Source organism: Protomyctophum parallelum, assembly GCF_964188405.1.
Source record: "Protomyctophum parallelum genome assembly, chromosome: 11".
NCBI lineage: Eukaryota > Metazoa > Chordata > Actinopteri > Myctophiformes > Myctophidae > Protomyctophum > Protomyctophum parallelum.
The window spans coordinates 42,862,979-42,879,780 of record NC_139707.1 but is presented as its reverse complement, the minus strand read 5'-3'; the positions used below and the strand labels follow the sequence as shown (position 1 = coordinate 42,879,780).

The window sequence follows — 16,802 nt, the reverse complement described above, 5'->3', positions numbered from 1 at the left end:
GAAAGCTACTATGTTGTAAGCAAATATTTCGATATAGGCCTACCTAAAATGTTGAGTCAGCCGTCTGTGTCACGTATAGAGTGTGATTGTGAAATAAAGTCCTGGGACCTTTGGGAAGTATAATCACATGTAGTACATGTAGGCATGTAACGATACACTCAACTCACGATACGATACGTATCACGATATGAGGTTCACGATACGATTTTTCACGATATTTTCAACACAATGATTTTCCAGACAAATGACCAATTTTTTATTTTTTTTAATGATTTATCTTCCCCCCCCAAAGCTTTTGCACAATTTTTATTGAACTACATTGCAAAGATAATTGCCTTTTTTTTGAAAATTGATTTTTATTTTTAATAAATCGATACATATCGTCGGGATATAATATCGATATATCGCGATATACGATATATCGTTACATGCCTAAGTACATGTGATTATACTTCCCATAGGTCCCAACCATAACTTTACAATTGTGTTTCTTTTAGGGATGCACCAAAAGGGAAATTCTTGGCCGAAACCGAATATAGGAAACAGTTGGCCAAATACCGAATATCCGAATATGATTAATATTATATATATTCTTTCCTACCATTGCTGTCATGGCCGCACCTTAAAGCTAACTGATTTATGGCAAAATAAATGCTTATGGCAAAACTTAACTTAAATAATTATCACTACTAGCCCTTACCCCTTGTGGCCGTAGGGGGTACTGCGCCCGGTGCGTTTTTAATTCACTAATAAATTCATTATTAATAATTAATGTGTGAAATCGAAAAAAGGGCTTCGTTAAGACCTCCATATTCATATGGTCAATGCCTGTGTGAAAAGGGAGTGATTGGTGCAGGCAATGAGGAGATAATGCGGTGTTTCTGACAGACAGACAGACAGACATTGTTAGAATTATAGTATGATTATGGGTCCATAAAACATTTATTCAGCTCTTTTGAATGCATTAATTGCATACACTATTCGGTGATATATTTTCTGTCTATTCGGGGCAGAAACCGAATAGGGTGAAAATGCATTTTTAGCCATTTTCTGCCGAATATTTTCTGCAGCCGAATATTCGGTGCATCACTACTCTTTTTTTTATGAATGTCTATAAATCAAATTGCCCCCAGAGCGTAATGAAGTGGTTTTGTATTTGTATTGTTCACAAGTTCATACTGTTTACTGCATGTATATATATTTGGTTTCTACATTTAGATTGTGAAGCTAATCAAAGCTTCAAAAGAACATCCCATCACCCTGGCCATCGGCGACGGTGCCAATGATGTCAGCATGATCCTAGAAGCGCACGTGGGCATAGGTGAGCTCATCCCACAATCCTATTTGGAGCCGAGGAGAGAGGAAACGCTCACCTCTGTACTTACATTTGATCCGAGCCATATACACAGTCAGTCACTGCTGATCAGATTATGTGAACAACCCTTGGGTAATTTAATTTCCACTCCTCTCCAGGCATCATGGGTAAAGAGGGTCGCCAGGCAGCGAGGAACAGCGACTATGCCATCCCAAAGTTCAAACACCTGAAGAAGATGCTGCTCGTTCACGGCCATTACTACTACATTCGAATTGCTGAGCTCGTGCAATACTTCTTCTATAAGGTGCTTGTGGAAATCACACACACACACGCACGCACATACACACACACACGCGCGCATGCACGCACGACACACACACACACACACACACACACACACACACATGAGCGAGCATGCGCACACACACACACTCACACACTCACTCACTCACTCACTCACTCACTCACTCGCTCTGATGATCCTTGTGGGCAGTATCCAAATTGATTGATTACATTTTATTTTATGTTTTTTGTTGATGTTTTGTCACCCTTGTGTACAGTACATATCCTGTACATCAGGGGTGTCCACAGGTAGTTTTACTTTCAAAATGACCAGCTCAACAGGATCTACCCACCGGTGCTGTAGGGCTTTCAGCAACTAATCGACTATTCAACTAGTCGACTAGTAAATTACTGGTACAAGTTGACTAGTTGACTAGTTGAAAAAAGAGGGGGGGCCCCGGTTTTTGTAGGCCTCAAGATCAGCTAGAATGCTATATTATAGTCATCAATGTACAGTTTTTAAATGTACAAATATTATTTAAAAATAATATGTAATAATATGTAAATTATGTCATAATTTTACACAATGGGTCGACTAGTAAACTAGGCAACTAGTCAATATAGTAAAAATCACTAGAAGTGAAAGCCCTAGTTTGCTGTGCCTGCTGTGTTTTTTGTTGTTGTTTTGAATATTATGCTATCTATGCCGCTGCATTGTCTGTAAGGAAGCCAAACAAAAACAGGTTTTACTCTTATGTACCTGCACACAAGATGTAACAATAAAGTCCAACCTTGAAAAATGTATTATACCATTGCTGAAAATAGTTTAAATATGTACCTGAGGGCTTTGGAATAGCAGCGCTGGCGTTACATAAAAGACAAAGGCACTTGGAATGGGAAATAGAGGGGGAGTAATGGAATAGGTAGGGTTTTTTTTATTTTATTAAATTTGTAATGCTACAGACGCGTTTGTGCACAGCAGCACTCTTGAAAACAAAATATTGCACTGTGGGTTTGAGCTGACAGGCCCCTTTTGATGTCAACCAATCAAGTCACCTTAATTCAAGTGGCAGATGCCAACAATAGTTTATTTTTGTATTAATTAAATTCTGTATTCTTTAGGGGCATGTCATGTGATCTACTGGTAGATCTAGAATCTACCTTTAGGGCAGCCCTGCGTGGCGTGTGTGTAAATGAACCGAAATTCATCCATGAGACGTTTTTTTTTTAGACGTTTTTTTACAAGCTCGTGCTTGTAGGTCTGTTATTTTAGAAAAATCGTGGAAATGTGGTGCAAACCTTTGAATATATATTCTTTCAGAGCGAATGTTTTTAACTCAAAGCTTTGCTTCTGGGGGGGGGGTCCCTGGAACAACATATTTTCAGATGGGGGGGGTCGGCGGCCAATTACAGATAATATTTGGGGGTCCTTGACATGAAAATATCAAACGACTGACATAGAAACGTGAGATTTTCAGAGAAGGAAGGCATTTGTAGAACCGTCCTCGGGTCTAAATGGTTTCTCTGTCCTCTTTCGCCATCTCTCCAGAACGTGTGCTTCATATTCCCTCAGTTCCTGTATCAGTTCTTCTGTGGGTTCTCGCAGCAGGTAGGCAACTATACTGAAGGTTCATACTTACATTATCTTTTGAAATGCTGTGTTTTAACACTCATTAATGAGTTTGTATTATTCCAGAGTTCTCAGTCGTTCACCTCTGCTGTGCTTATTTTTTATCCCTCGTCAAAGCCTCTGTACGACACTGCGTACTTGACGCTGTACAACATCAGCTTCACGTCGCTTCCCATCCTCTTCTACAGTCTGTTCGAACAGCACGTCAACGCGGAGACGCTCATGAGGGATCCCTCTTTGTACAAGTGAGCTCAGAGGAAAGTGTGTCCAAACGTTACAAAGCGACTGCTGAGAACGGAACCCAGATCGATGCAACAAGAAATAAAGCCTGGTCTATACTCTATACTTAGCGGTAGTTGTGTGTCACGCTATGCAAATTGCCGATGTACAAAGATCACAACGCGTTGCATCTCCATGCAACACAAGCAGTGAGACCAGTGTCCATGACATCACAGACAGTTTGAAAATATCTAAAAACACCAATTACCCACATAAAAACCCCGGGAAAGTGTTTCTTGTATTCCAAACATCATTACAATAAGATCTGGTTGCAAAAGGGGTGAAGTGGCCCTTTAAGATAAAGATAGATAGTAATCCTGGTCACTAAACTGCCTCCCCCTGGCCAGCTGGGGCGCCTGATGGAGGGGAAACTGTCACACCCTGTCAGGTGTAAAGGAGCAACTTTGACACTCAGGCATGAAGGAAGCATGAGTTCAAGTCCGCTGCTCTCCCCTTGTCCCCCATATATGGGGACTAGGTTGGTGGAGGGTGTGTAGAGCCCAGGATCACATTAGAATGATTAGATGATTGACACAGGGGTGAAAAATGGGTTACAAAATCATGGGATAAAAAACATATATTTAAAAAAGATAAAGATAGATAACGGTACTAGATAAGAGTGTCTGTGTGGAACTGATTATCAAGAGTATACTCACAAAAAAGACTAATAATAAAGAATAAAACATTCCTTGACTGACCCCTGCACTCTATACTCCCCCCCCCCCTGGACTCTTCTCAGGGACGTAGCGAAGAACTCCCTACTGCGCTGGCCTGTCTTCCTGTATTGGACGTGCCTGGGCGTCTTCGGCGCCGTTATCTTCTTCTTCGGTGCCTACTTCCTGTTCGACAACACCACCTTCACCAGCAATGGCCAGGTGAGCCTGGGGCCCCGTATCCCCGCCCGCCCACCCACCCACCCACCCACCACCCCCTCGTGTCTCCTTGGTAACAAAGTTTTGTCAGCGTCTGCGTCGGCCATTTTGGAATTAGAGCCGTTATCATGTGGTTTGGTACACGTGGGGTATTTGAGGTATATCCATTAGGTGAGATAAAAGAGGATAATGGACACTGACAAAGTGCTGTCTTTAAGAACACTCATCCATCTCCATTGGATTCTCTCATGAGGGTGGAATGAAGTGCAAGTCCACTCTTGTGGTCAAAGTCTCGTCAAGTAATTACAGTCCTGTAAATATGGGGAGGTTTTGAGCCTCCTCTGTCTGTATAGGTCGACAGCATTGGACTTCCATTCATATCGACAACGCAATAGCATTTTTCTCTGTATTGTTAATTTGTTACCATGCCAACTGTTTTGATTGGCTTTTGGTCTTTTTTTTTAGTTTTATTTCTTTAGTTTGTTTATTTGTTTGTTTGTTGTGTGTTGTTTTTTAAGTTGAAACATCCTGAAATTTATTTCACCCTTTGTCCTGATTCTCTTCTCCCTTTCTTCTTCTTTTTCTTCTTCTTCTTCCTCCTCTTCCTCTCACTCTTCCTCTTCTTTTTCTTCCTCCTCTTCCTCCTCTTCTTTTTCTCCTTCTTCTTCCTTCGCTTACCCTTTCTTTATTTTGCTTCTCTCCTTGTTTCTCAGCTAATGACCACCAACACACAGATGGTAAGCCTCTCTGTCTCTCTGCCCCCCAGCAGCTCTCTCGCTCCCCTCCCTCTCTCTCTCTGTCCTCCAACGCGCTCCCCCTGAGTTCCTGTCGTACCGTTTTTTAAAAGCTTTTCAGTTCTCACCGTCCACCTCCATCCACTTCCATCCATGCTCTCACTTCAAAGCGTCCGCGTTGGCACTCCTCATTTGAATGTGTAGTATTATAGCAGTTCTATGGTGCTCCATTATTCCCCCCCAAGCCCTTTTCCAAAGCCCCTGCACAGTACCTAACCGTACGTACAACCACTAACATAGTAGATACCTTAGATGCTCCCCCCCCCCCCCCTCTACACATCTTCTTATATTTCCTTTGTGGTAGTAGTAGTGTGTAGAGTATAACATTGTAGATTCAGATTCTGCATCTATGTGTGCTGTGTGTGTGTGTGTGTGTGTGTGTGTGTGTGTGTGTGTGTGTGTGTGTGTGTGTGTGTGTGTGTGTGTGTGTGTGTGTGTGTGTGTGTGTGTGTGTGTGTGTGTGTGTGTGTGTGTGTGTGTGTGTGTGTGTGTGTGTGTGTGTGTGTGTGTGTGTGTGTGTGTGTGTGTGTGTGCGCGCGCGTGTGTAATCAAATCTTGCATTGGGTCGGTTTCTGATGTCATTGCTACAGTATTCATGGGTGGCTGAGCCTTTCCCCATCGCCACAGACTGTATGTGCTGTACTGTATGCGCTCATGTTCATGGACAGTTCTAGATCTGTGGTGGTCTGCGTAGGGCTGGGCAATATATGGACTAAATCAAATATCATGATTTTCTTCTCTTTTTTTTCTCCCAATGTGTCGTTAAGCGTAATTACGTAATTGCCAATGCCCTCCTGTATTGCAGTCCCCAGAGAGACACTTAAGCGCAATATACGCTCCTTTCCGACGTCCGAACATTTCTTCGGAAAAGGGCGCTGATATACATTTAAAATTGTCGTCGGTCTGAACTTGGGATGGGCGGTCCCAGAACCTTTCCCTGCGGATTAACCCGTGCACCTCCCGATGTCCTCTGACTCTCTGAACGATAGTTCTGGACCGGAACATTTTCTGACATCGGAAGGAGTATGTATTGGCCTTTTAACCCATTCTGACCGGGCACCCATTTTGGTGTCAGCATCATGTTATGCTTTAGCTATTTAAAAATAGCAGATCTACAAGCTCATATCGCGCCACCGAGTGGCGCGATAAGAGCTTGTAGGTCTGCTATTTTTGAAAAATCGAAGAGCGACTGACATTTCTAGAATCTGATCTCAGGTCAGAATGGGTTCATCAGACCAGTGTGTGTCCGGCGGAAACCTCGTATGAATCTGATCTCAGGTCAGAATGGGTTAAGTCTCTACAGTGGTGTGCAGGAACATTACCCCGGGCCCCGCGCAACCCGGACATCACTAAATATCATGATATTTGTTTACCAAATTATACCTCAATATCGATATTGTGAAGATACTGTGGTGATAACTATTAATGCTTTCACACACAAAAGAAAAAGATTATGGCTATATATAATCATCAATTCTTATACTGCTAAGAGGGTAAAGACAAACAATAGAACAGCTAGAATGGTATAGAGATAGTTGGTAGATAGTAAATCGTATTTTCTTTATATTGTAAAGCAACTTTGGGTACTTAGGAAAGCGATAAATAAATCTGAGCTATTATTATTATTATTATTATTGAGGGGGCTAGCCCCTCCCTCCTGTGCCCAGCCAAACGTGGTTGGCCGGAATGACATTTGTGACGATTTGATTGGCTGAGCACGGAATGCAATGTAGGACGATGTAATGATAACACAGGTGCGATCTTTATTATAGCAAGGCAACACTTATAACGCGCCTCGTCACAATAATATATTTCCCACAATGTCAGACCATATCTTATGTCTCATATCACAATATTGATATATTGCCCGGCCCTATAGTTGATGCCCCATCATGTTGATTTTCTCTCACGAAAAAAGAAGCTTAACCCATTCTGCGCGGGAACCCCTTTTGCTGTTAGCATCATGCTATGCTTTAGCTATTGAAAAATAGCAGATCTACAAGCTCATAGCGCGCCACCGAGTGGCGCGCTACGAGCTTGTAGGTCTGCTATTTTTGAAAAATCGAAGAGCGACTGACATAGAAGAATTATTTTTTTAGAATCTGATCTCAGGTCAGAATGGAAAACTGTCAGGATGTAGAAGACATTTTCTAGAATCTGATCTCAGGTCAGAACGGGTTAAGGAGGAATTCAAGTCGAGACGGCAGCATGGCACCGGCAACCAGCGCGGTTGTTCACATCAATCCCCTAGTTTCTCTCTCTAGCCCCATCACCCCCTCCCCCCTTCCCCCCTCCCCCTTATTCCCATTCCATCTGTTCATTCCTGATGTCTGCTTTGAGAACATTGTGGGTGGGGTAAAAAAAACGAAAAAAAAAAAAACCAATCTCTGCATTTCAGCGGCAAGGAAGATATGGATGGAAAAACCGGGTCTATATTATAGGATAGTGGAAAACCTATTTGGTTATGATTGGGTTGCCACATAAAGAATGGTTGTTCTCCGGGTGGATTAGTAAGGGATGATGCGATGCTGCCTGGCTGTCTGCACACCATCCTCCCTTCGTAGATATTAAAGCAGTGAGCTATAGTCGGCAGCCATATGGTCACAGAAGTGACGGCGGGCTCCGTCATGACCTCGTGTGTAACGACCAGTTCTCCGTCTCTCTTCCCCCCCCCCCTTCCCCCCCATGCAGATGTTTGGGAACTGGACCTTCGGGACTCTGGTCTTCACTGTGCTGGTGTTCACCGTCACCCTCAAGGTGCATTATGGGTTTTATTTGTGTGTTATTATCAGTGCATGTGTGACGTGTGCATCTCATCTGTGTGTACTGTGCGTACAGTGCATTATGTGAGTGTGACTCTGTTCGGAAGAGATGACGCATTATGTAATCCCCATGCGTTTGAAAGCAAGTATTGGTACCGTATGTGAGTGCTCTGTATGCAGGCACGTGTTGGTGTGTGTGTGTGTGTGTGCGTGTGTCCGTGACGGTGTCTGTGTGGGACATCATTGATTGACTGATTCACTATAGCCGCTCAGTTAGCAGTAACCCCCCCCCCCCCCTTAGGCCCTGACTGTCATTGACTTCATTGACTCAACCTGTGTTTACTACCCTCATGTGTGCCATTCTGTGTTGCAGCTTGCCTTGGACACACACCACTGGACCTGGATCAATCACTTTGTCATCTGGGGGTCCCTACTTTTCTACGTCATATTCTCGCTGCTCTGGGGAGGAATCATTTGGTATATTGTCCTCTTTAGTGGTGTCTTGTCTTATCTGTGGCCTGGTTCTTGTGATAATTATTTGATACGTTTAGCCCTTTGATTCACAGTATACTTACGATATACGATACAACTTTATTGTCCGCTTGCACTGACATTTGTTTTGCGTCCATGACGTCACCGTTCAAGATACAGACAAGACAGACACAATACATTACAAAAGATACATTACAGGACACAAATCACAGAAGCAGACAGGAACAAGAACAGTAGAACATATCTGATTTTGGTTTAAAAGCAGAACAGACTGGTGTACAAAAGAGTTCTTTAGCCTGTTCTTTTTATATTTAGGGACTCTAAACCGCCACATGGAGGGCAACCGTTGATATTCATCATTTAAAACATGTAAGGGGTCAGAGGAGATACTCTTCGCCAGTGGTCTGGGCTTCTTTAAATGAATGTAAGACGACCTCAACAGGCCTACCAACAATTTCAGCGCAGATCTTAATTTGGCTATAGAGTTTGTTCTTATAGATAGGCTGTTTAACCAGGCCGTGCTACAGTACAACGTCACAGTTTGAACAACAGACATATAGAAATAACATTATTGACAACCATATTACTGCCGTCTAAACTCTAAAGCATACTGTGGTATGTTTGATTTTCGAGGAAGACGTGTATTCAGTTCATTATGGTATGGGTATGAAAATCAACATGAAGACTTGAAACTGGCTAGACATACATAATCCAACACATTGTCTTGTAATATTTGTTAAAGTTACGTTTCATTGTAAACACTTAAAACCCCATATGTTGTTTTGAGTGGGAGTTCCTCAGGACTCTGTACTAGTGTTTTCGCTACACTTTAAAATAACTTAGCAGAAAATAGCCAATTGAATTGTGGATTAGCTATTTTCTGTGGTTTCCCCCAGAATACGGATGCGGTCAATGTACTTTAAAATGCGTGGATTGATTTGGGAAATCAAATTGAGGAGAGAAGATTGGAGTAAGTGGCAGGAACCTTTGTCAATAAATGACGGGGGTAAAAGCATAGAGTGTAAATAAGTCAGTTAATACTACAAAGTAACTAGGATAGCAGGTAAATGTCAAACCTAGCGTCTGTCTAAAGCGACATGCTATCTGCAGTACTTAAAAAATAGTCAAGAAGAAGTGTTCCCAAATTCTCGCTCTAATCACTTCTGGAAACATGGTACGAAAAAAGAAAGAGAGATGGAGAGGAAAGAGATGATAGATGAGAAAATGACGGCAAGACAGAGAGAGAGGGAGAGTGTGCACAACTGCACATGTGTATATGTGCGTTGCTTGTGCAGTGAATGTCTTTTATATGGGACGCCTTTCCCGACCAATGAAGTTAATTTGACCGTATTGCTATGGCAAGTGAGCAAGTGACATGCTCCTCAACCTATAAGGCTGGCAGACAATATTGAAGCCTTATTATAAACTGACCCCATACTGTTAACTGTACTGTACTGTATATCCGACTCAGTCCCTGTACACTTGACAGGACCAGTAGACAAGGAATTAATTACAAGTGTATACCATGGGACCTATTATACTGTACTTAAAGGAGAATTCCATACTAAAAGGCTTTCTTACCTTTCTTTGTAGTTGTTACGTCCCCACCAAAGAGGTCCAGGTGTTATTTTGTGCAAAAGCTCCTTATTGGCTATTTCCCCTACCATAAGCCCTAAATGAATTGCATTGAATTGAATGGGAATTGAATGGGGCTATGGGGTGTTGTGCTAATTCGCTTATTTCCATCGCTCAAAATTATAATTTCTTTGTATATATCCTCTCTTCATAATGTAAATAATATCCCAAGTGGCACACTTTACTACTTCTTTCGATGGAAATAAGCGAACTAGCATAACACCCCATAGCCCCATTCAATTCCAATTCAATGCAATGCATTTCATTGAGGGCTTATGGTAGGGAAAATAAGGAGTTTTTGCACAAAAAAACACCTGGACCTCTTTGGTGGGGACGTAACAACTACAAAGAAAGGTAAGAAAGATAAGAAAGCATTCTAGCATGGAATTCTCCTTTAATGACAACATGGTTGGTGGTGTGCACTGTGCACTGTGCAGCAATATCTAAATATATCTATACATCTTTGTGTTGGGTGTGAAAGTAGATAACCTTGATACTATACTGCAGATCCACTGTAGCATCAAATGGGAAGCACAGTTTATGCTCAAGGTAAGGCCTTCATTGCCTTCTAGAACACCACACTGGTGTTTTAAATTTGAGAGTGACTGCATTTTATTATTATTTTCTGTTGATTGTTTGTGCACTGTATGACGCGTTGTGATCGGCTATTTTCAGCATGCAACCAAGTGTAAAAGTACTTATACTGGATCTCTACTAGTCGCTTCCTAACATTTTAGTCTAGTTTTTATTTGTTGACGAAATAGTCAATATATTTAGTTTGTCAGTGGAAAAAGGTAAACGACGAACATTTTTCGTCATAGTTTTAGTCGACGAAATCAACACTGGTGTTGAGACCCCCCCTCTGTCCCCCTGTGTTGTGTCGCCGCCCTACAGGCCCTTCCTGAACTACCAGAGGATGTACTACGTGTTCATGCAGATGCTGTCCAGCGGCCCGGCGTGGCTCAGCATCATCCTCCTCATCATCATCAGCCTGCTGCCCGACGTCATCAAGAAGGTGCTCTGCAGGGCCGTCTGCCCCACAGCCACCGAGCGTGCACAGGTAGCGTCCTTAAAGTCTCCTAATTCAACACTTTATATGGGCACTATCTTTTATCCCTAAACTTATTTGCCATTTATTACTATTAAAAAAAAAAAAAAAGAAAAAACTAATCTACATCGACACGTTATGAGCTTGTAGGGCAGCTATTTGAACTATTTTAAAATCTTTTAAAATGGTAGCCTGGGGTCCACCTATGCTTTCTATGGCATAGGCAGCTCCCGGCAGGATCCGCCGGGAGAATCTAGACGCAGCTGCGCGACATGAGACTAATTAATTCGAGCGACAGAGTGCAGTGCATTGGTGGAACCAGAACCACGTGCTTTTTTTTTGCTTAGCCATTAACCCAATACTGCCTACTAAAAGATGCTTATGCTAACTAGTGAATCACATCACTTTGTGTGTGTATTTAAGAGCTCTTAAGTTGTAATTGTCCTACTGACACTTTTTCTTTGCTACTGTCGCTCTATCTTTCCCTGTCCCTCTTATCTTCTTTTACAGTTTGACATTTTGGGCCAGGGTTTGCTCAATAATATAACATATAACACAGCGAGGAACACCGATAGCCTCCTCGATAGCTACGAGCTGAACAGTGTGACGTTGTAGTGTCTACTAGTGTGTGACATGTGGTTTCCTCTTGCTTAATTAGCTACACCTGCTTCGTGTGAAGCAAGTTGCACCTCGAGTGAAAAGGTGACGAGTCTGACAGATTTCTACCTCCCTTTTTCCACCCCCCTCTCTCTCTCTCTCTCTCTCTCTCTCTCTCCTCCCCTTTCTCTGCACCGTAATGGACCACCAAAATAAAAAAAAACACCTGCCCACTTCCTTCACCTCCTTCCACCGCCCCTTATCCCCTTTCCCCTTCCCTGTACACACCGCTCCTGTCTGCGTTCCTCTCTTCGTTTTCTTTTGTCTTTCACCCCCTCCTCTTCCCCCTGCAACTCCCGCCATCTGTGTTCGGTTCACTAACGGGCAGTCCAAACGCCCGTGCCTTACCGTGGAGCCGTCCACCATCTTCATGCTTTCTCAGTCCTCCAGCAGAATGAGTTTCTGATTGGCCCCACAGAGACGGGAGAGAGGAGGAGTTGGAGGAGGAGGAGGTGACTCTTCTCTATTTTCAGCACCTTTTCTCTGTATGCATGGTGGCATGTTGATAATGTTGATCACTCATCACTGTCTCACGCACACGCACCGACAGCTCCGATAACGTCAAACTACTACTACTACTAACTCACCGCACTGAACTCTGTCCTATTCCCCACACACTAACATATTTCGGGCCATATTAGCATATTTAGCATATTGCTAGTGTACATGTGCATGTTCGTCATTAATGTGTCGGTCGTGCTTGGACGTGATTCTTGATTTATGTAGGATGAGAATTGTCCTATGATTGCATTAATTGGCTGGTTTTTACAGGCATGATCAAACATGCACAGGGGCTTCTTCTCCATCTGTGAAACAGGCCACACAGTTAGTACTGTATAACTGTAAGTTATAGCTTTGTTTGAAAAGTACAAAATGTAAATGCATCGCTTGACCATTCGAGTCATTAGTTCTAAAAGGAGTGGGGGAAATGAAGAGATTTATTATGGGGGAATTATTTGATTTGCCCTTGAAAGACGGTTATCTTGAGATGGATTTTGGGCGGGAACCCCTTTTGGTGTTAGCATTATGTTATGCTTTAGCTATCGAAAAATAGCAGATCTACAAGCTCGAGCTTGTAGGTCTGCTATTTTTGAAAAATCGAAGAACCACTGACATAGAAACATAGCTTTTTCAGAAAACTGTCAGGATGCAGAAGACATTTTTTCGAATCTGATCTCCGGTCAAAATGAAAGAATGAATTTTAAAGGTCTTAAAATGGGTTAAGAAGACACACATTCAATGCCATTGTTTCATCCCTCGACCGAGGGGTCCATTGTTACCTCCTCCTCACCTGTATCATCACAATCATCCCCACAGAAGGTAAGGACACCGGGGGCCCTGGAGGTTTGTGTGGCCCCCCCTGGCCTCGCCGATGCCGGAGGGGGAGACAGCGAGAGGGACCCGCTGCGCCCTACTCGGACCCGCGAGGGGGACAGTGGACAAAAGTCCCCTAGGACCTATAACTCCACGACGACACCCTGCAAAGCAAAGCCCTAGAACACCCCCCTCCCCCCCGCCCTCCCCCCCGCCCTCCCCCCCCCCCAGGTGGGCTATAGGGTCACCGTGGTAACGGCACACGGACGGAACCGTTTCTAATGGAAGGGGAGGGGGTATTAATGCCGCTGTTGTTCTGCGTGCCGCTTCGGCTCTGCATGGGGCAGTCGTGGTGTGCTATATATGAGTCGGGGGGTGTTTTGAGGGGGCTTGGGGGGGCTTATTTTTTGGCTCACTTTCGTCTGGGTGTTTTGCTGTGCTCCGGAGCTTTTCCCCTCGCTCAAAACTGGCTTCAAGGATTAAAAAAAAAAAACTATCTCCGTTTAATACTGCACTGCTGGTTCTTCTGTATACCCATGCTGTGCTTCTTGCTGCATGTGAGATGAGAATTAGCATGATCCAGAGAAAATCCTCGAAATGTCTTTTTGGATCCTTGCCCACAGCTTTACAAAAACATTGGGGGAAAAAAAAGGATAGAGCTTTTCTGCACTTTGGGTCCTACAGCATGACCTAGTTGACATTTCTGAGCCAGCACTTGGTGAATTGGAGTCTTGTGTGTGTGCGCTTTTTATAGACACTGCTGGGCTGTCCCAGATCACTAAGACTGCCCACTCTGAGACAGATGTCACAGAAACACACGTTTAAAGAAAACTTAAATTCTGTAACACTTTGACTTAAAAGAAGTACTTGTACCCATTGATCCTAAACCATTGGCCTTCCCCAGGTTCTCCAAATTCTCATTGTTGACCTAGTATCACGGATGACATCTGGTGCTGAGAGATGGAACAGCATGCATGGATCTCGTTTCCATAGCTGAATGCAAGGGGGTATTTTCAGAGGATTTGGTTATAGACCAGACAACTACTGTACCTGGGACCAGATGTACTAGACATGACCTAACCCGCGACAAATTCTTTCGGGTATTCATTCGTACGTTTTCCATTTCATTGATGAAACCTTTTGCTGCCTAGGACAAAATGGTTGCCGTGTCTTTGAAATAGTCTCATTATTTTTTTTAACAAACCATCTGCAGATTGCATGCTTGTCCGATCTTATGAATATACCCTTGTCGCGCCGCATTACTGTACCCAAACATTGTGCAGCAAGTCAGGGTGTGCCCTGTTGTCCCCTCACTCACTGGCTTTGTTTTTGTCTCGGGGGTCTGTCTCTCCCCTCTAGGACTATGAGAAGCTGGCGCAGGGTGGCACGGCAGAGTTGACTCCACTGTCCTCCCACCTCCACCTCGGGGTCCCAGAAGCCCTCTCGCTCCGCACGTCTGAGCCCCTTCCCCAGAAACTGCTACTGGCCCACTGGGCCGACGGGGCAGGGGCGGCGGACCTGTGCACTCTCAGCCCCTACACGCTCCGTCTATCGGGGGCCGGGTTCGCCTACTATGCTCCAGGGCCAGAGACCTCCGTGTGAACACACACGCACACACACACAGACACACACACACACACACACACACACACAGTCACTCTGAAACTACACGTACTGTATGTGAATTGTGTCTACAGATTTCCCAAGAGGTGTAACCAACACTGTACAAAATACAGCCAAACAAACTGACATGCACACACGCGCACACACACACACACACACACACACACACACACACACACACACACACACACACAGAGCAGAAGCATGGAACCTCTACACCGAGTTCACTATGTGCATTTTTTTGGGCCTCTCCAGTCCTGACCGGTCGTCCCTTTAGATATCATTGCCCCGACGTCTTGTCCTGGTCTCGTCTCCGTTTCCATTTCCGTCCCGTCATATCCCCATATCATTCTCGTTCAAGTTTCTATAGCTCAGCTGTCCATGTTGAAATTACTTGAATACGTCTGCTGTTTAAGACTATGTCACTGAACACATGGGGAACCATATATTGAATGTGTCGTTTCATGCACTATAGGTCTGTCCTACATCAAAAATGTCAACATTTGGGCCTTTTTTGTATAGGTTTACCTCTGTTTTATGCCTGTTTCTCTTGTCGACTACTTGTTTTGCTTCTCTGCAAAATGTACGTTATGTTATGTATGTGGTCTGGCCAAGTAATTGCAGCCTTCGCGGCAGACCCTTTAGGCGTGCGTGCATGCGTGTATAATGTTCCATATGTCTGTGCCGTCATGAGACACCTTTGCCTTACAGTTACCACACAGCAAGCAGGCTAGGAGCCAAAAGTGGAAAAGTGGAGCTAGCGCTAGTGGTGTATTTTTAAGCCTTACACACCCATCAGCTGACGAGAAGGGGGGGGGAGGTCACACGAGGGATGTACAGTATTCTAGCCACCCTGCCTTAATTCATCAAGTTGATTTATTTATTTCTCACCGGGTTTATATTTCCAGTGGGGCTAAGGTTAATTACGTAAAAGCTGTTCTGAGGGTGTATACGTTTTACTATTCGTGTTCTTTCTTCTTTTTTTTCCTCCTTTTCTTTTAGCCCATCTCCATTCTATCCCCTTTCTGTTTCCATCCTTATCAGCCCAGGGAAAGCGTTGTAGGATCTCCCCGTTGCACACTGACCTATTCTTCTCTGTGCTGTTCCCTCAGCCCTTCCACATCATTCATCATCAAGCATATCACCATGCCTCCTCTCTCTCTCCCCCAACCCCCGAACAATGAGCATATTGTATCCACTCTCGCCGCCATGTGGCTATGCATGGTAACGACAGCAGTGTTTAGGCAATGGTTCCCCAAAGTGGCGTCCTGGGGACACCCAAGGACTGTCTAAAGAGGACGAGACGCGAAGACCGTACGGGACGACACCATGGTGCTCCATGGAAGGAAAGAAACATGCGCAATGGGCTATATGCAGCCCAACTCTTCCGCGTTCAGCTTCCTTGGTCTCAACTGCGCATTTTTCTTTCCTTCCATGGAGCAACATGGCGTCGCCCGTGCGGTCTTCGCGTCTCGTCCTCTTTAGACAGTCCCTGGGGACAACCCCAGGGGTCCTTGAGGGAGTTCCAGCCAGGGGGTCCCCTGCAGCTAAATGATACCAATGGACCCTTATGGGGTCTGTAACTGGAACCAAATGGACCAGTCGGGGTCGATTTGGTTCCATTTTGTACACTCCTTGATATCAAACGGGTTGAGAATCACTGCTAGAGTACAAATCTTCTCTTATGGGGGTTCCCTGGCATGTCTTTTCAAATGGGGGTCTGCGGGCTAATTGGTGTCAATTTGGGGGTCCTTGACATGAAAATGTTCTAACGGACAGAAACTGGAGCTAGTTCACGTGAAGTGTGTGTGTATGTCGGGAAGTCCAAGGTGCGATAGGGTATTTAATTCATGGGCTGTTGGTCATTGTTGGCAGTGTGCTTATTTTTGTTTGTTTGAGTTCTTGCTTGCTGCCATGCTCTGTGTTATTCACATGGTTATGTCCTATAGAATGCATGCTTATCATGTCATGTTTTTTATTTTATTTTTATTCTCTTTTTGACTACTACCGTTTTTTCTTTTTTTTTTGTTCTGCACTGTTAAGATTATTCATAGCAGTTACAGATATTGAATGGATGGATCTTATACTTTTTGGAGGTG

The 16,802-nt window shown here is 44.0% G+C and overlaps 1 pseudogene across 1 annotated transcript in view; it reads left to right on the top strand.

Moving 5' to 3' along the window:
• LOC310867018 (phospholipid-transporting ATPase IH-like) overlaps nt 1-16,114 on the top strand; it is a 64,920-nt pseudogene extending 48,806 nt beyond the window's left edge. Inside the window, exons 19-29 of the transcript XR_014571065.1 lie at nt 1,219-1,321; nt 1,474-1,619; nt 3,147-3,206; nt 3,345-3,472; nt 4,246-4,381; nt 5,092-5,115; nt 7,864-7,929; nt 8,308-8,411; nt 10,956-11,121; nt 13,084-13,251; nt 14,440-16,114. The product of XR_014571065.1 is annotated as a phospholipid-transporting ATPase IH-like (transcript). The remainder of the gene's footprint in view (nt 1-1,218; nt 1,322-1,473; nt 1,620-3,146; nt 3,207-3,344; nt 3,473-4,245; nt 4,382-5,091; nt 5,116-7,863; nt 7,930-8,307; nt 8,412-10,955; nt 11,122-13,083; nt 13,252-14,439) is intronic.
• Nucleotides 16,115-16,802: the final 688 nt, after the last annotated feature.